At 44.6% G+C, this 20,225-nt stretch overlaps 1 pseudogene across 1 annotated transcript; it reads left to right on the plus strand.

Moving 5' to 3' along the window:
- The first annotated feature begins 250 nt into the window (after nucleotides 1–250).
- On the plus strand, nucleotides 251–20,023 carry LOC307034906 (extracellular calcium-sensing receptor-like; annotated as a pseudogene). Its single transcript, XR_013810645.1, has 9 exons — nucleotides 251–301; nucleotides 11,626–11,920; nucleotides 12,008–12,297; nucleotides 12,545–12,840; nucleotides 14,136–14,341; nucleotides 14,474–14,695; nucleotides 17,733–17,856; nucleotides 17,933–18,836; nucleotides 19,900–20,023. The product of XR_013810645.1 is annotated as an extracellular calcium-sensing receptor-like (transcript).
- The last annotated feature ends 202 nt before the right edge of the window (nucleotides 20,024–20,225 follow it).

Consider the following 20,225-nt stretch of genomic DNA (forward strand, 5'->3'; position numbering starts at 1 on the left):
GGTTTTTCCAGTTGTTTGTAATGTTCCCAAACGTGTGATGGGAAGCAAAGAACTATATTAAGAGAGAGGTGTGTCGAATTAAGAAGAGACTATAGCGGAGAAACAAAGGAGTTTGGGAATACTTAGATTAAGTGAGAGGTGTTGCATCTATCTTACCTCAGTGTGTGAAACTGGCGGTCAGTGAGCCTTTGGCCCTGCAGTCGGGAGGGGATGTTGTGATTGGAGGGTTGTTCCCTCTGCATTTTGTGGCTCCTAAGCAGCAGAACAGCTACCATGGCAAACCCCAACTCACACCTTGTGGGTAAGTTTGAGGATAGTGATGATATCTTATGCAGGCCCCTGTTGATGCTTTTGGTTACAAATCAGACTCTAAAAACAATGATTTGTCCTTGTTCAGGCCTGTTTTAGGTAAAACAACCTCTGTTAAAGGGGCAACTTATGAATACTATAAAGGTGCTGCTGAAAAGCCTTCACTGGTTCAGAGGATCTGCACAGCACAACAAACAGCATTGTTCTGAAACCACTAAGCAATAGTCACAAGAATCTCAGCCAATATTTTTGCTTTAAAAAAAACAAAACCATAAAGCTTAAAAAGATGGGAAACAATGAGCAAAACTAGATTATTTCTTACTAGAGAATGCAATTCCTGAAGAAATTGCTAGTGGGAATGCTTAATGCTGAAAAGCTGACGCTGAATTGCTATGCTGAAATGTAATGTGTAAGAAGAAAGTGAAGAAAATTTATATTGAAATGATTGACGAACACTGGGGGCTTGAATGTGTGATGAGAGAAGAAAAGAAAGTAAAAAGGTTTGGAAAAGCAGCAGAATATTTGAACTGCAAACTTTTGAATTAAGTTGATGGCGAATGATCTGTCGCCATGCCAACAGCATTTGATCCCATAATACGCTTAGATGCGTTGATGGCTGCATCGTTACCAAACCTGTGAAGATTTGGGCCGTTGGAGCATTTTATGGCTCAGAACAGTCTCATAATACACACATGCACACAGAAGAATTCACACTTGTATTTCATGATCCGCAAAAGGATTAACACTTGTATTTCCGGATCCATACTTGTGTTTTTCAATGCACACACAAATGTTTTCCGTTTCATATACATGTAAATAAAATCCAAACACAGAAAAAAGTTTTACATATGTATTTTTGATCCACACATATTTGTTTTCCGTTTAAATCCCCTGAACCTGCAAACACAAACCGCTTTCTGTGCACGGATCGCTGTGCATTCGTGTGTGGGTTTTTTGAGACTCCCCTGACGCTCACCCGATTCGTACTTGTAATTTCTCTCATCTATAGCCAATCAGATGTCTCCTTCAGTGTAAGCCAATCACATGAGCGCGCCCCCACGAGGCTATGATTTATTGCGTTCATGACACTTCATATACAAATTTTGCGCAGTCCGGTCAGCTCGCTAAACAGAGGGCGGAGCTTCAGGTGATCATGCAGAGCTGCATGTGTCCGTCAGACTCAGCAGCTGATCTGATCTCTCTCTCGCGTCCGGTTACACTTCACTCGCGTTTATGTCCATATCGATCAGATCCAGCTCTCCTGATCGGCCTTTATAGAGAGCACCGATCAAACTATTTAGAGTGAATACCGGCCGATAATAACCGGAGGGGCTCCCCCCGTTGACGGTTCACTGTCTAGCACTGGTTTCTTAGTGCACTAATCGATTAGGCTAAGCTAACCTGTAGCTGCTCCCTCCACACTCACAACAACTTCATACAGACATAAATAAAGCAGCTGTATTCGCCTTACAGGAAACACACATTTAAAACGGTTTTGCCGCCATTTTTGTGTACACACAAGCATTCATCAATGGTTCGGAAAGTGGCGCTGAACCTTAATAATATAAAGGCTTGTATTTGCGTGCATTTCCTGTTCGGAAAGTGGCAATGTACTGAGACTGGAGGTGTCCTGAGATTAGCGCCTATGGATCTGTCAGCTCCGGACTGCGCAAAATGCGTACATGAAGCGCTACGTCATGAACGTAATAAATCTACCCTCGTGGGGGCGTGCTAATGTGATTGGCTTAGAATTGAGGAGACATCTGATTGGCTATAGATAGAAAAAATTACAAGTACGAATCGGCTGACCGTCAGGGGAGTCTCAAAAAACCCACACACGAATGCACAGCGATCCGTGCACAGAAAGTGGTTTGTGTTTGCAGGTTCAGAGGTTTTAAACGGAAAACAAATATGTGTGGATCAAAAATACACATTTAAAACTTTTTTCTGTATTTGGATTTTATTTACATGTATATGAAACGGAACACATTTGTGTGTGCATTGAAAAACACAAGTGTGAATCCTTTTGCGGATCATGAAATACAAGTGTGAATCCTTCTGTGTGCATGTGTGTATTATGAGACTGTTCTGAGCCCATAGCATTTTCACTGAAGTTATAAGAAAACCGTTGTGAGCCTCTCCGCTCACACAGGGTTCAAATAGGGACGGAAAGAGCAGGTTGGTTGAACACAGGCGTTTATTAACTCCAAACAAAAATATACGCGGGTCTCAAACGTTGCCCGGGTGGGAACCTTCACAGGTCCTTTGGCGACCTTCCAGGATCCCTCCTACTGCAAAACAGACCAGAACCAGGTTACGACATGCTTTTATTCCGGCACTGATTACCTGATTCCGATCAGCTGTCTGGCCTCCGGCCGAGCCACTCCCTTCACTCCAGCAGCCCGCGCCCAAACCAAACCCTCCGGTCCCAACTCATCTCTCTCAATCAACGTGGTGGCCAGAGAAACCGACGCCACCTCCCTCCATGCTTTCAGGAGGTTAAGGTGGTAAATCTGTGTTGCTCCCCCCCTGTCAGAACGCACCACCTCATAATCTACGTCCCCCACTCGTCGTGTGACCACGAAGGGTCCTTGCCACTTGGCGAGTAGTTTAGAGCTAGAGGATGGGACTAATACAAGCACTTTATCTCCCGGTGAAAATTGTCTCAGTTTCGACCCTCTGTTGTACAGGCGCTGCTGACGTTCCTGAGCCTGGAGCAAATTCTCCCGTGATATCTGCCCCAGTGAGTGGAGTTTTGCTCGCAGGTCCATAACGTACTGTATTTCGTTCTTACTGGTGCTTGGAGCCTCCTCCCAGTTTTCCTTAACTAGGTCCAAAACACCCCGGGGCTTCCTACCAAATAATAGCTCAAAGGGAGAAAATCCCGTGGAGGACTGGGGCACCTCCCGCACTGCAAACAACAGAGGATCTAGCCATTTATCCCAATTACAGCTATCTCCGTGCACGAACTTACGAACCATGTTCTTTAGTGTTTTGTTAAACCGTTCCACCAGGCCGTCGGTCTGCGGATGGTAAACACTAGTCCGTATTGAATGGACGCCCAATAGTTCATACAGCTCGCGTAGTGTGCGTGACATAAACTGTGTGCCCTGGTCAGTCAGGATCTCTTTTTCGGGATCCCGACTCGGGAGATAATGTGAAACAGTGCCTGCGCGATGCTCTTTGCAGAGATATTACGCAGCGGCACTGCCTTGGGATATCGCGTTGCATAATCCACTAGGACTAGTACAAAGCGATATCCCTGTGCACTCCGGTCTAATGGCCCGATGAGGTCCATACCAACTCTCTCAAAAGGCACCTCAATCAATGGTAACGGGCGCAAAGGCGCTCTGGGGATGGCCGGCGGGTTAACCAGGTGACATTCACGGCAAGATGCACACCACCGCTTCACATCTGCGCGAATGCCCGGCCAATAAAATCGGGCTATTATCCGGTGTAGTGATTTGTCGTACCCTAGGTCAGGGGTTCCCAAACTTTTCCATGCCAAGGCCCCCCAAAAATCTTTAGCTTCTGGCCGGGGACCCCCTTTGCAAACCCACCAACAATGCTACAAAATATGTCACACATCAACTTTAAGAACGTTTTTGTTACTTTTATTCTCTATTCAATACTGTAATTATTACATTTGTTTAGCATGAGAATAATATTAACAATATGTTTTCAACACAGAATAAGATTTGTATGGCAGGGCATCTTTGTTCCACCACAATGTTTTTCTTATTATAGACACTATGTTGCAATACATTTTACCCTACAGAAAATATATTTACATATGCAAGAGTTTTTTTTTTTTGTCTTTCTTGCATTATGTCTTCAAAAGTTTTCAGTCAAAAAAGAAAAAAAATCTATTAAACTGACTTGGTTCTGTAAGTTCAACACTATATTCCCATTGAATAACAAACCTTTCAACAAACTGTTGATGATACAAAAACAGAAAAAAGAAACCAAACCTCTCTTTTGTGTGTGTGTGTGTGTGTGTGTGTGTGTGTGTGTGTGTGTGTGTGTGTGTGTGTGTGTGTGTGTGTGTGTGTGTGTGTGTGTGTGTGTGTGTGTGTGTGTGTGTGTGTGTGTGTGTGTGTGTGTGTGTGTGTGTGTGTGTGTGTGTGTGTGTGTGTGTTTTGGAAGTGACAGACAGTGATCACACTAGTGGGAGGGATGGGCTTGGTGGCTCCTACACAGTCTGTCAAGCCTGGGCTTAATGTCTGTCAGTGCCATACGCATGTCATTGTCCACATGTAGACGTGCTCTATGTTTAGTTTTGAGTACCTTTAAAGTTGAAAAGCCAGACTCACACAAGTAAGTTGTTGCAAAAGGGAGAAGGCATTTCAGTGCCCTGTCAGCCAAGGTGGGATAGTCCTTTCTTACATGTAGCCAGTAGTTAGACAGGGGAAGAGCCTCAACGTTTAGTTTTAAATCCCCTGAGTTTGTCATCTCAATCAGCTCCTCCTCTGACTTTATGTCCAAACTAGAACCGACACCGGGGGAAAAGGGGTTCCTAACCCAGTTTAAATGTGTGTTTTCAAGGTCAGGGAAATAGTCTTTAAAATATCCTTGGAGGTGCTCCAGGTGGGACTGGATCATTGGAGAGATGGAGCCCAAATCATCACATGACAGCAGCTCCTGGTGAAGTAGTGGGAACATCTCTGTGACTCCCTCCTGGAGCTTGTTTGACCACAGCATAATCTTTTTGGAAAAAGCACGCACTTTGTCTTGCACCTGCAGTATGTACGTGTCACGTCCTTGCATGCTTTGGTTCAGTACATTTAGATGCAGAAAAATGTCTGACATGTATGCAAGTTTGCGGATCCAGGTTGCATCAGTGAACCGCTCTGCCAGCTGATGCTTTTCAGAAGAGAGGAACTCTCCAACCTCCCTCCGCAGCTCATAGACACGGTTCAAAACTGCGCCCCGTGACAGCCAGCGCACGTTTGAGTGAAGCAGCAGCCCCTCAAAACGGGCGCCCATCTCATTACAAAGCAGGGTAAACAGTCTGTGTTTCAAGGGGCGGGCTTTAATAAAATTCACCACTTGTACAACCTCCTGTAGTACCTGATTCAACTCGTTATCCATCCTTTTTGCGACAAGTGCCTCACGGTGGAGCATGCAGTGTGTGGCGACTACATGCGGGGCTTTCTGCTTAATGAGAGCGGTCACTCCACTGATCTTGCCGGTCATTGCCGCGGCTCCGTCCGAACACACCCCCACACAGCGGGCCCAGTTCAATCCGTTAGACTCGATGTAATCGTCCAAAACTTGAAAAATATCTTTCCCAGTGGTTCTTCTTTCAAGTGCTTTACAAAACAGTATTTCCTCGACAAATCTCTCCTGGGAAATAAATCGAATGTACACAAGCAGTTGGGCCTCATTCGATATGTCTGTGCTCTCATCTAGTTGAAGAGCGAAGTACTCGCTGGCTCTCACCTGCTCCAAAAGCTGAGCAGATACGTCCTGCGCCATGTCACCAATCCGTCGGCTGACGGTGTTGTCCGAGAGTGGGACAGCGTCAATTTTTTTAGCAGCATCCTCGCCAAGCAATTCTCGGACAATGTCTTTGGTAGCTGGTAAAAGCAAATCCTCTCCGATTGTGTGAGGTTTTTTTGCACGAGCAATGTGGTATGAAGCTAAAAATGATGCCTTCAGGGCCCGCTCGGGAACGGTAGCTTGCTGTGTGAATGCAGCAGATTGCCTGGCCAAATGCTCCTCTTTACGTCTGAAGAAGTTTGCCGTTTTTTCGGCCTCTGCCGGATGTTTTTGCATCAAGTGACGCTGAAGTTTCGAAGGTTTTAAACACTCGTTTGAGAGGGTCTCCAGACAGAGCACACACTTCGGGCAATCATGGCCATTTTTCTGTATGGCTGTAAAGCCATACTTAATGTACGCTGCCTCGTACCTTCTGATTTTAATTGGCCAGGAGTTCTTAGGTTTTTTTGCAGCAGTGTCCTCCACAGCAGGGCTGTTGGTCGGTTCCGTTGACCTGTTCTTTGTCAAAAACCTGTCCATTTTGAGCTAGCTAGCTTGCTCGCTTGAGGAGCAAAGCAGCTTGATAAATGGCGCAAACCGCCAGGTCTAAACATGACGTCATGGCGTCGTGAACGATGTTTTGACTGGTAGGCAATCAGAAAGATGACTATGGCAAATTATATGTTCCATTATTATAAATTATATTTTATAATTATGATTTTTTTTAAAAAATCAGATTTAAAATATTTATTAAAAAATAATTAGAATTTTTTTTTTTTGTCTTTCCTTTTTTTTTTCTTATCTTCCCTCCACTTTTCTGAGGCCCCCCTAGCGCCCCCTGGCGGCCCCCCAGGGGGCCGCGGCCCCCACTTTGAAAACCACTGCCCTAGGTGACCTGAAATGGGGTTATAATGAGCCGCCTGGAAAACCATTTCCCGAAGGCTTTTTGGCACCAACAACTGGGTATTTATCTCTCCTGTCTGTGTGTCACGGCTTACACGATACAGCCTGTCCCTAACCACCCTGGGTGAATGAGTGCTGCGTTTGGGTGTAGCTGGGAGCCATCAATACTCACCACCTGGCCGAAGGCGTGCTGAAGGGTCTCGTCCCTCGACTGTTCGAGGGGGAAATCCTCCACGGGAAACACCAGCGGGTCCAGACGGACCTCCGCGGCCCTCTCCGTGTCCGTTTCCCCCTCGATGTCGTCCGCCGCCTCCGACTCTCCACTAAACACAGCACACAACTCACATTTCCCTGCCGTCCGTGAACGCACCCCCATAGCCCCCGCTAGCTTAGCAAACCCCGGCCAATTCGTTCCCAAAATCAGAGGGTGCGTAAGGCGAGTGCTAACTCCAGCCCTGACTCTATGCTTTTTCCCCTTATAAGAAATTTCCAGCCTCACCTCCGGGTACTGGTGAATATCCCCATGCACACACCTCACCTTCACCCACGATGCTTCAATCAATGCCCCAGGCCGAACCAGGTGCTGATGGATCATCGTCTGATTACAGCCCGTGTCCATCAGAGCCTGGTGTGTACCCCCCTGTATACATACCGGTATACGGTACGTCCCTTCCAAATCGGGGGAGGCAACTGGCGGTCCTGCAACCCGAACCAGCTGTCCGACCTCCATGAGAGGACACTCCCGTCGGAAGTGTCCGGGCTGCCCGCACCGCCAGCAATCCTGCCCTGACGTCTGAGGAGCCCCCCGTGGTGCCGGACGACCAGAAGCATAGGCCGGACCCTGGGGAGAGATAAAAACAGGAGGGTAAGGTAGAGCTAGGGGGGAAAGTGTCGGGGCTGCGGGGTTGGGGCCGTGTGATGGTGGGGAGGGAAGGGCAGCTGCTCCAGGAAACCTCCTCCTCGGGGCTGGGAAGGGTCTGCCCGCTGAGACGGCTGGTGGTCGGGGCTCCTCTTTCATGCTCCGCCAGGGAAGCGAGAGGTGGTCCTCCGCGAGGACGACGGCTGCTTCCAGGTTGGCGGGGCGATGTCACTGGACCCAATTCGCCGTTGAAGATGGCAGGCCGGCAATTAACTGCTCCAGCGCCACCTGCCCGACGACTTCCTCAGCGGAGCGCACCCCCGGCTGGAGCCAGCGGCTCGCTGCATCCAGAAGCCGCTGCGCGTAGGAGAAGGGCCGGTCAGCGTCCTCGAAGGGGAGGGTCCGGAACCGGCGGCGATGTCCCTCTGGCATGCTGCCAAGCCGGTCCAGGATGGCCTTCCTCAGATGCCGGTACACATGCCGAGAGGCTGCTGGCAGGCTGTGGGCGGCTAGCTGCGCACTCCCAGATAGCAGAGGCAATAGCCGCGCTGCCCACTCCTCCTCCGGCCACCCGCACGCCGCCGCTGTGCCCTCAAAGATGTCCAGGTATGCCTCCGGATCATCCTCTGCTGTCAATTTCTGGAGGGCAATTGAAGGCGGTCGGGCCGGGTTGGTAGCGGGATCGGCCTCCCGAGCGGCCGGACGCTGCAGCAGCTCCCGTAGGAGAGCCCGGTCCTCGCGCTGGCTCGAGGCGATCCCGAGCAGAGCCTCGCTCTGCTGTCGCTGTAATGCTGTGGTGGTCTCCTGCATGTGAGCGAGACGTTGGAGGGCCTGACCCAGCGGGGTTTCTCCTTCCGACATGATGTCCCTGTTCAGGCGCCACTGTGAGCCTCTCCGCTCACACAGGGTTCAAATAGGGACGGAAAGAGCAGGTTGGTTGAACACAGGCGTTTATTAACTCCAAACAAAAATATACGCGGGTCTCAAATGTTGCCCGGGTGGGAACCTTCACAGGTCCTTTGGCGACCTTCCAGGATCCCGCCTACTGCGAAACAGACCAGAAGCAGGTTACGACATGCTTTTATTCCGGCACTGATTACCTGATTCCGATCAGCTGTCTGGCCTCCGGCCGAGCCACTCCCTTCACTCCAACAGCCCGCGCCCAAACCACACCCCGCTGCCACAACCGTGTTTCATGGTGATCATTGTGTTGCCATGGCAACGGCATTTGTAGAAATCTCAAAACTGTCCCGTAGATGTCTTCACGGCTGGACTGTTAGCACGCATGTGAAGTTTGAGCACTTTTTGAACATTTTCATAGGAGTTATAGCGACAACGTCTTTTATAGCAAGGGATGCGTTTCCATGGAAACGGCATATGTAAAGCATAAATAGCCCACCTCAATGTTAAATAGCACATTATTGAGATCGGACCTATTATTATTATGATTATTATTTGAACACTTTGCGCGCACTTTTGAGCCCCGCAACATGTGAAAACTCACCAAATGTTGAACGCACATCAGAAGTGGTGAAAATTGAAATGTGGATTCGTCCCTCGCCAATAAACCTGGTGTTCAGACTTCAGACTATCATTAATGGTCCGGCCCTCAACAGCTCTACGCCAATTATGGGATCTCACCTTATGCCGTTGCCATGGCAATGCATCCTTCACCAAAAAATACCATGTTGTTGTAAGTCAATGGAAAATCGTCCAAACTGCACCAGACTTCAGATGATGGCTAATGGTCCGGCCCTCAACAGCTCTACGCCAATTATGGGATGTCATCATATGCCGTTGCCATGGCGACAGATCCCCCGCCATGAAACACGGTGTTGTCCTAATTCAATGAAAAATTGTCCAAACGGCACCAGACTTCAGATGATGGCTAATGGTCCGGCCCTCAACACCTCAATATGACAATAGGGAGTTTTACCCAAAAGCTGTTGCCATGGCAACACACCCCTCGCCGTTAACCACGATATTGCTATAAGTCCTGTGTATATGGTCAAAAACTGTTCAAACATTACATGTGTGCTAACCGTCAAGCCCTCGAGACATATATGTGTCAGTTTTGAGATTTCGTCAAATGTCGTTGCTATGGTAACAAAAGGGTCGCCGTGAAACACGGTTTTCTCATAACTCCAGTTAACATGCTCCAAACGGCCCAAAACTTCACAGGTTTGATAACGATGCAGCCCTCAACACAACTAAGCATATTATGGGGTGTCATCAAATGCCGTTGCCATGGCCACAGATCACCCACCATCAAACACAACGTTTGTGTGACTGCTGTAACTCAAAGACATTGCCCGATCGGCCTGAAACTTCCCACGTTTGCCAACGGCCAAGTCCTCGAGACATCTGCCTGACGTCGACGTGCGGACAACAGCCTGCGGAGCGTCGAAGACCCGCTCAACGCTGCTTGCAGCTTTAATTATTATTATTATTATTATTATTATTATTCAATTGTAATCAAGCACTGCTCGAAAATATCTCAGTTGGTCCGAGAGCTGTGTGCATAATGCTTCCTTTTGCAACATCTTACTTGTGTGAGATAGGCTTTTCTGCTATTGCTGCCATCAAAACGAAATACAGATCAAAGCTGAACATTGAGAATGAACTGAGAGAGGCAGTCTCAAAACAACAGCCCTGATTTGAGAAGATCTGCAAGCGAAGGCAAGCACACACAAGTAATTGATAAACTATGTGTGGAATAAGAATGGTAAAGTGATGTGATCGTTTGCAACCTGCAATAGACATAGTAGTTAATTAATATATTTTCCTTAAGAAAATTGATTTAAAAAATCTACTACTCAGGGAAGAAGGCCAACCAGTTTTAATTAGGCCAAATTAATTCACAGTATCTATTACAAGCACTTTTGTTCATGTTTAATCCACAATAAAATATAAAATTAGTTGTATCTTTGTATCTTCTTATTATTAGCAGAGAAAATGTAATATTTTTTACAACAACATACAATATAGATGGGAACCGGGTTGGGGGGGGTCCCGAACATATTTGCAATTACCCAAGGGGGGCCCGACTGAAAAGTTTGGGAACCACTGGATTAGGGTATTTGGGCATCCATCCAAACAGCATGACTTTGTCAATGATGATTATTTGAAGAAAAGTTACATATAAAATACAGAATAAAATAAATACATCTTGTCAGTGCTGGGCATGGGCATGCTCTCTCTCTCTAATAGCAAAGTGACGTATGGTAGAAGGAGGGAAGCATCTGAAAAACGTTATAAACCAGTGAGAACACACAGTACAGTTTGCCCGCTTGGTGACAGTTGATGATGGAGATGTCTCTTATTGGTCTGATCCTGTCTATAGCTTTGTGTGAGCTGAAGTCAGTTCTTGTTCTGAATAGTTTTGGGGATGGTGTGAAACAAGCGGCTGGGCTTACAGGGGATAGGACTGCTGCTGTGCTTAGCACTAATGCTTCATCTGTGACATGTAAGCTGCAAGGTACCACTCGTCAACCTGCATTCTCTATGGACGGTGACTATGTTATTGGGGGTGTTTTCTCCATACACTCCAACTTGCACACAGTAAAGCATAACTACACCACTATGCCCGAGCCACTAAGCTGCGCAGGGAGGTTAGTACAGGGAGATTTTGGCTAGAATGTGGGCATTTACAGTATATTGATGCATATATTGGGAATTTGTGTTGCAATGTACTGTGTTGTATGTACAAACTTTTAAAAATAATAATCATTTACAAATCTTTCAGTTTTTTACATAATTTGGATTTATTTTTTCTATTTCATAAAAGGCAATAGTTTAACTGATGTAAACATACTTAACCATTTGTTGAATGGAGAGATGTTAAAGTTAGGATTTATTGGACCATTGAATCAATTCATCAAAGTGATTGTGAAAAATGGATATATATCTAATCATGTGTTTGGGTTTTTGACAGATGACATTCCCATAAAGCCTACAGAGATGCTATTCGTTATTATCCAGACCATATATTTGAATTTCAGTCATCTTCTAGTCTATCACGTATTATTTTTAAATCTTAAAGTTTTAAAATGAACACCGATGTCTGTTTGCAGCATCAACTCCCGTGGACTGCGCTTCTCACGTGCAATGGTCTTCGCCATCGAGCAGATTAACAACAGCACGGAGCTGCTTCCGGGGATCAAGCTTGGTTATGAGATCTATGACTCATGTGCCTCGGTGTCTGTGGCGGTGCATGTTGCATTTCAGCTTTCAGGGGGACTAGACCCGGTGTTTAACACCGGCGACAAATGCTCAGAGTCTGGTACGGTGATGGCCGTTGTTGGTGCGTCTGCGTCCACGTCTTCCATCAGTATGTCACGCATCATCGGGCCCTTCAACATACCTCAAGTAAATATTAAGAATCTATTGAAAACTGTGTTTGAGTCCTTTACTTGTTTTTCCTCTTTCCCGTTAAATAACTGTTGTTTTCTTTAGGTGAGCCACTTTGCCACGTGTGCATGCCTGTCTGATAAGCAGCAGTACCCAAGTTTCTTCAGAACAATCCCGAGTGATCAATTCCAGGCTGACGCGCTGGCCAAGCTGGTAAAACACTTTGGCTGGACTTGGATAGGTGCTGTCCGGTCGGATTCTGACTATGGCAACAATGGCATGGCGTCTTTCCTGCATGCAGCACGTAAAGAGGGGATCTGTGTGGAATACTCAGAGTCTTTCAATCGGACCCACCCACGTAGCCGGATCCAGAGAGTAGCTGACGTTATCCGCAGGTTTCTATATCATTAATTCTCCTTTTGTTCACTGTGCTGACACTGACCTTCTGCACAGAAAAACCAAAACAAGTTCTAAAAGTGATGGAATGTTTTTATTACAACAGGAAATGTGCCATTATATCTGTTGCTCATCTCTTATGTTTTGTTTTTCTTCATACTTACAGTATGAATTGTAATGTATAAAATACAATTATACTCCTATATTATAACTATTGTTTTTATATGTCATTGAACGTCCCTCCAGGTCAACGGCTAAGGTTGTTCTGGCATTTACTTCCATCGGAGATATGAGTATTCTGCTGGAGGAGCTGTCACGCAAGCCTTCTCCACCTCGCCAGTGGATAGGTAGTGAGTCCTGGGTAACCGACCGAGACATGCTGAGGTTCAGCTTCCTTGCTGGAGCCATCGGATTTGGCATTGAAAAAGCTGTCATCCCAGGTCTGAGGGACTTCTTGCTGGATCTCTCTCCCTCTAAAGTGGCTGACTCCCCATTTCTTACCATGTTCTGGGGGGAAGGATTCAACTGCAGGCTGGTAAAAAGTGAGAAAGTTGTGCCAATTTTAAACACACACTACTCACGGTAGTGTCTTGATTGTGTTTCTTTTTTACATTTTCCGTCAAAGTGAAGCTCCCTGAATTGATCAGCCTGTTAAAGACCAAACCCCAGATTTGGACTGAAAGGGAAATCTAATATTTGTAATGAAATACATGAGGCGGACAAAAGGTGCATCTCGGTGAATTATCTTACAATGTGATGTTCAGGTATTAACAATGCTGTCTAATATATTGTAAACAACATACATGTACATTATTCTACTTGGGCTATTATGCAGTGATTCCAGAATGTGTATTTGTTTAGTTGAAAGCTATTTATTCCTCAATGCACAACAATTTAGGGAAAGTCTCCCTTCAAAAATTGTCATAAAATAAATGCTGAAAAAAATAGTGGCTGACTCCCCATTGCTTACCATGTTCTGGGAGGAAGCATTCAACTGCAGGCTGGTAGAAAGTGAGAAAGTTGTGCCAATTTTAAACATTCATGACAGTAGTGTCTCGATTGTGTTCCCCAAAATGATCAGCCTCTTAAAGACAAAACCCTGTTTGCTAATCCTGCTTATCTAAAACATATAGTGCAGAGTTAAAATATATGTAAAATAAAACACATAAGATGTGGAATATATCTGTTGACAGGTTTTCAGTAATTGTAAAATAAAGAAGATGAAGTTTAAACAGGAATGTAGTAAATGTATGCTTTATGAGAAGTAATATATACACGGTATATGTACATACATAATGTAGGTGAGTTAAAGAGTAAGTAAAATACTTTAAATATAAAGTGACAGTATCAAAGTCCAGACTTCAAGAGTTCAGCGGTCTTATTGCGAGATGAATCAAGCTGTGTAGGCCTGTTAGTGTGTTACCGTCTACCAGACAGCAGAGGGCAGACAGTTTATTTCTAATGTGATAAGGGTCTCTGATGATCCTGTACTTCTGGTTCTAGTGTCCATCATGCATCATTATAACAGGGCAAGTCAGTATTAAATAAAAGGAAAACATGTTTTGCCTAATTCAATTGTAAGTCCGATGACTCATTTGTGTAAATGTGAGCTGCTGACATTTGAAAATAAATAAATAACGTAAAAAACAGATAGACATGTCGGCTTGCGTGAAATTTGATGTAAAGTAAGCATGTTATAAGAATAAATCTCAACACTAAATAAACATTTTTTTTTGCAATGCTTGCTTGGCAGGTTAAACAACACAATACAAACATAAGAATGAATGAATGTAATCATCATGACTAAAAACACCTCCCTCTGTCTCTGTGTTTTTAGGTGAAGCCACAGACAGGAGTGTGTGTGATGGAACTGAAGATATAAAGATGCTCCAGAGCTCATACACTGACACATCTCAACTTCGAGTCACTAACATGGCGTACAAGGCTGTCTATGCAATAGCGCATGCCATTCATAACGCAGTGTGTCAGAAAACCGATTATACTACACAGTGTGATAAGTTCACTAAGCTAGAGGCCAAAGAGGTCAATAAAAATAATGTTTTGAACTCCCCAATGTTCTTTTCAGCTGCACGTCTCTTTTATACATTTGAATGCTCATTTTATTATAAATGATCTCTCTATCCCCTTCACTGTCTTCCTTTACTTCATCCCTAGGTTCTTAATCGGCTGAAAAAAGTTAATCTTTCCCAAAATGGTTATGATGTGTCATTTGATGCCAACGGGGATCCTGTGGCCAAATATGAGCTGGTAAACTGGCAAAGAAATGAGGTTGGCAGCATTGAGTTGGTGACTGTGGGAAAATACGATTAATCACTGCCGGTGGGCCAGGAGTTCCTTATCAACAGGAACCTCACCTGGGTGGAGGGTGGCACACAGGTGAGGAGCCCCAAAGCAATAGTTTAACATATTACATTTTCATATTGTTATGACCCAGCTCAAAAGGCCACAACAAAGAGGAGACACACCATGTCGATGGTTAGCAAAATATGTTTATTTAGGACAAGCAAATCAAATCAAAAACAGTAAAGTATGACGTGTGGATGTCAGTGGTATCAGTAATGTAAATGCAGGGTGAGGATTGTATGGACATGTATGTGTGTGAGTGTTGAAGTGCACAAAGTAAAACAACTGAAGAAACTCATAATATACTAATAGAACCATCCTTCGGGCAGCAGAGCGGAAATGGTGGAAATCCAAACACCATGACGACCTCCTAACCTATCAGGCTCTCCTCTCCTCTTTCTCTGCTTCCATCTCTCAGGCAAAAAGCACTTTCTTTCAAGATAAGATCCAATCTTCCTATTCCAATCCCAAAAAACTATTTTCTATCTTCTCCACCCTCTTGGACCCCCCCAAAGCACCTCCCCCCTCCTCCCTTCTGTCAAGCGACTTTGTTAACCATTTTGAAAAAAAGGTTGATGATATTCGCTCTTCTTTTTCTGACTCACCTTTACTCACCGCTGGGTCACCAGACCCTCCCTTCACCCACACACTGACCTCCTTCTCCCCTCTCTCTCCAAGTGAGGTTCTTACCCTCGTTACCTCTGCCCGTCCTACCACCTGTTCTCTGGACCCTATCCCCTCAAACCTCCTTCAGACTATCGCTCCTGATATTCTACCATTTCTCACCCATTTCATCAACACTTCTCTAACTTCTGGTCACTTTCCAAACAGTCTCAAGGAGGCAAGAGTAAACACTCTCCTAAAGAAACCCACTCTCAACCCGTCTGATGTTATTAACTACAGGCCCGTCTCTCTCCTCCCGTTCCTGTCTAAAACACTTGAACGCGCTGTCTTTAAACAACTCTCCTCTTATCTCCATCAGAACAACCTTCTGGATCCGCACCAGTCTGGTTTCAAGGCAGGTCACTCAACAGAAACTGCTCTCCTTGCTGTCTCTGACAAACTGCACACTGCTAAAGCAGCCTCCCTCTCCTCTGTCATCATCCTTCTGGACCTGTCTGCTGCATTCGACACGGTGAACCATCGGATCCTCCTTCACACTCTCCAAGAACTTGGAGTTTCAGGCACTGCACTTTCCCTCCTCACCTCATACCTCAACGACCGCACCTACAGGGTTACTTGGAGAGGGTCAGAGTCCGACCCTTGTCAATTAACTACAGGGGTCCCTCAGGGCTCGGTTCTTGGTCCCCTCCTCTTCTCCCTGTACACAAACTCGCTCGGGTCTGTCATTAGCCCGCATGGTTTTTCATACCACTGCTACGCTGACGACACCCAACTAATTCTGTCCTTTCCCCGCTCAGAGACCCAGGTCGTCGCACGCATCTCTGCTTGCCTAGCAGACATCTCTCGGTGGATGTCTGCTCATCACCTCAAGCTCAACCTTGACAAGACTGAACTGCTCTTCCTTCCGGGAAAAGATTGTCCCACTCTTGACCTAACAATCAACATCGGCACCTCTGTTGTTTCCCCGACTCAGACTGCAAGGAATCTGGGTGTGGTCCTAGATAACAAACTGTCCTTCACTGCAAACATCGCTGCTACAACCCGCTGCTGCAGATACACGCTTTACAACATCAGGAGGATACGTCCCCAGCTGACCCAGACATCAGCGCAGATTCTGGTCCAGGCTCTCGTCATCTCACGCCTAGACTACTGCAACTCCCTCCTGGCTGGTCTACCTGCATGTGCCATCCGACCTCTGCAGCTCATCCAGAATGCAGCGGCTCGTCTGGTCTTCAACCTTCCCAAATTCTCCCATACCACACCGCTCCTCCGCTCCCTTCACTGGCTTCCAGTAACTGCTAGAATCCACTTCAAGACACTGGTACTTGCGTACCATGCTGCGAATGGATCTGGCCCTTCCTACATCCAGGACATGGTTAAACCGTACACCCCAGCACGTGCACTCCGCTCTGCATCAGCCAAACAGCTCGCTGCACCCGCACTCCGAGGGGGACCCAAGTTCCCGTCAGCAAAAACACGTGGGTTTGCTATCCTGGCTCCAAAATGGTGGAATGAGCTCCCCATTGAAATCAGGACAGCAGATAGCTTACACATCTTCCGACGCAAACTGAAAACTCATCTCTTTAGACTCCACTTCGAGCGATAAAATTACTAACAAAGCACTTATATACTAATAAAGGGCTGGCTTTCTAAATGCCAGTTGAGTAGCACTTGAAATGTTTGGCTCTATGAAACCTGATGTACTTATATGATTCTGTTTTCTTAAAGGTTGTATCTTCCTGGTCGAATGCACTTATTGTAAGTCGCTTTGGATAAAAGCGTCAGCTAAATGCAATGTAATGTAATGTAATGTAATGTAATATACACTCAACAAAACCGGGGTGCCTGCAGGGAGAAGCAGAGAGGCTTTAAATAGCTAAAGGGCACCAGACCCAGGTGCCCTGAGTTACTGCAATCAATGCAATCACGACAGCACAGACAGGACAGCCACCTCCTCTCTACTGATGAACCCACAGGGGCTTCACAATATCATCTTAAAGGGTATAGTGTCTTTAATTTTTATAAAGAGTTTAAGGTCACTGAAATTGTTTATTCTGACCATAAATATTATGAGGGTACCTCATACAAATTCCAATGTTACAAATAATGAGAGACTATTTTTAGTATGAAAGTTACGTTTATTATTTAAAATACACGTTTACTTACTGTTTATGGAGTGGAGAAAAGTGACACAATTAAAGGTGATGTATAAAATACTTTTATCTAGACAAGATAATCACTTTCAGACTGCTGAAACTTACTTTAGCTTTAGCTGATTATTTGTACACAAAAACTGGATTGTATCGTCTTGGCAGTGCAGTTGACACTACAAAAATGTAAAAGACACAAAGAAAAACATTGTGAAGAAAAAAACATGAATCTATCCTTTTATCATTATAGCTTCAGAGCACACTTGTCTACATGTGAGTTAATTTGTATGTGACAGGTGCCTGTGTCAGTGTGCACTGACAGCTGTCCTTCAGGAACTCGTAAAGTGCTTCAGAAAGGAAAACCCATCTGCTGTTATGACTGTACACCGTGTCCGGAGGGAGAGATTAGCAATGCTACAGGTATTTGTTTTTCTAATGTATGTCTACAACATAAAATATAAATTCCAACTGCTTAAAGCTCTTTTCTTTTTTTCAGATTCCTTTGATTGTTTCCCTTGCCCCAAAGAATTCTGGCCTAATTCAGAGAGAGATACGTGTCTTCTCAAACCTGTAGAGTTTCTTTCCTTCAACGAGGCCCTTGGAATCGTCTTGGCTGCTTTTTCAATCGGTGGTGCCTGTCTCACCATTATAACAGCGGCTGTGTTCTATCGTCACAGGAGCTCACAAATTGTCAGGGCCAACAACTCTGAGCTGAGCTTCTTGTTGCTCTTCTCCCTGACTCTATGTTTCTTATGTTCATTAACGTTCATTGGAGCACCCTCGGAGTGGTCCTGCATGCTGCGCCACACAGTGTTTGGGATCACATTCGTCCTCTGCATGTCTTGTGTTCTTGGAAAAACTATTGTAGTTCTGACGGCCTTCAAAGCTACACTACCAGGTAGTAATTTGATGAAATGGTTTGGGCCTTCACAGCAAAGACTGACTGTAGTGTCTTTCACGTTTATTCAAGTTTTGATATGCACTATTTGGTTAGTTCTTAGTCCCCCCTTTCCGATGAAAAACCTCACGACATACAAGGAGAGAATCATCCTGGAGTGCGCATTAGGATCAGCTTTGGGGTTCTGGGCTGTACTTGGGTATATAGGCTTACTGGCTGTCTTTTGCTTTGTGTTAGCTGTCCTAGCTCGGAAACTACCTAATAACTTTAATGAAGCCAAGCTTATCACATTCAGCATGTTGATATTCTGTGCAGTCTGGATCACATTTATCCCAGCGTATGTCAGCTTTCCTGGGAAATATAATGTGGCTGTGGAAATATTTGCCATTCTGGCCTCCAGTTTTGGACTAATTACGTGTATATTCGCTCCAAAATGTTTTATTATTTTATTTAATGAGCAGGGGCTTGTAAAAAATGTAGATGGCTTTATAAAGCTTATACTGTGCACATTCAAATATGTTTTCCTTGATGATTTAAATATTCATATTGGAGTTTCTTTTATGCTCAATATTTTACTAATTGTAATGTAATTTTGTGAATTTAATAATAATACCCTATTTTACAATACATTTTGATGAATTACTGAAAAAATAAAATAAAGTGAATAAATAAATCAACATTCAGACCGTGTGTGGTACTTGATTAACATTTCCAAAAAAAAAATTAAATACTGCATAATCGTAAGAAAAGCTGGTTGAATTGCTATAACATTATTGCCAAAGAGGAAAATACAACATCCCATAGTCCACAAATCCTTCAACAAGTTCTTAAAATGTGTTTTGAATATTCTTATTATTATATTTAAAATATAACAATTTTCATAGAATGCATCTTTTGGGACACATACTGAAAGCATACTCACCATTATAAAACGACATTACCTTTACAATATGATGTAGCCACCCGTAGGTGGTAGGTCTGGGTTTGTTTGGTCTAAAATACATCTGATATTTCTGAATCATCTGAGTCTTAAAAGGCAACAATTAAAAATAAAATGCAATTGTTCAAATGGAATTTCATTAAGTACATTTTCTATCATCCTTTAATGTATATTCTCAAAAGTAACCAGGAATTGTTCCTGGTAATAGACACTTAAAAACTTTTAATACAATTGTTTGAAGTTAATTGAATAATTAATCACATTATTAGTCAATCTCCAAACACATTTCACACGAGTAGTCCGTAGTCTTCACCTATGCAATTGTTTTTCCTTGTGATTGGTTAAACCAAATATTTATTGGCCTTTATAGGGTCAGTATGTACACAACAATTTGTCCTTGCTGGAGGTCCTGCCTGGCTGCTTATTTGTTCCTTATTTAGCCTGGTTTTTCCAGTTGTTTTTAATGTTCCCAAAAGTGTGATAGGAAGCAAAGATCTATATTAAGAGAGAGGTGTGTCAAATTAAGAAGAGACTGTAGTGGAGAAACAAAGGAGTTTGGGAATACTGTAGATCAAGTGAGAGGTGTTGCATCTATCTTACCTCAGTGTGTGAAACTGGCGGACAGTGAGCCTTTGGCCCTGCAGTCGGGAGGGGATGTTGTGATTGGAGGGCTGTTCCCTCTGCATTTTGTGGCTCCTAAGCAGCAGAACAGCTACCACGGCAAACCCCAGCTCACACCTTGTGGGTAAGTGTGAGGATACTGATGATATCTGAACTAGGCCCCTGTTGATGCTTTTGGTTACAAATCAGACTCTAAACACAATAATGTGTCCTTGTTCAGGCCTGTTTTAGGTAAAGCAACCTCTGTTAAAGGGGCAACTTATGAAAACTATAAATATGCTGCGGAAAAGCCTTCACTGGTTCAGAGGATCTGCACAGCACAACAAACAG

Source organism: Notothenia rossii (genome assembly GCF_949606895.1).
Source record: "Notothenia rossii genome assembly, chromosome: 4".
NCBI lineage: Eukaryota > Metazoa > Chordata > Actinopteri > Perciformes > Nototheniidae > Notothenia > Notothenia rossii.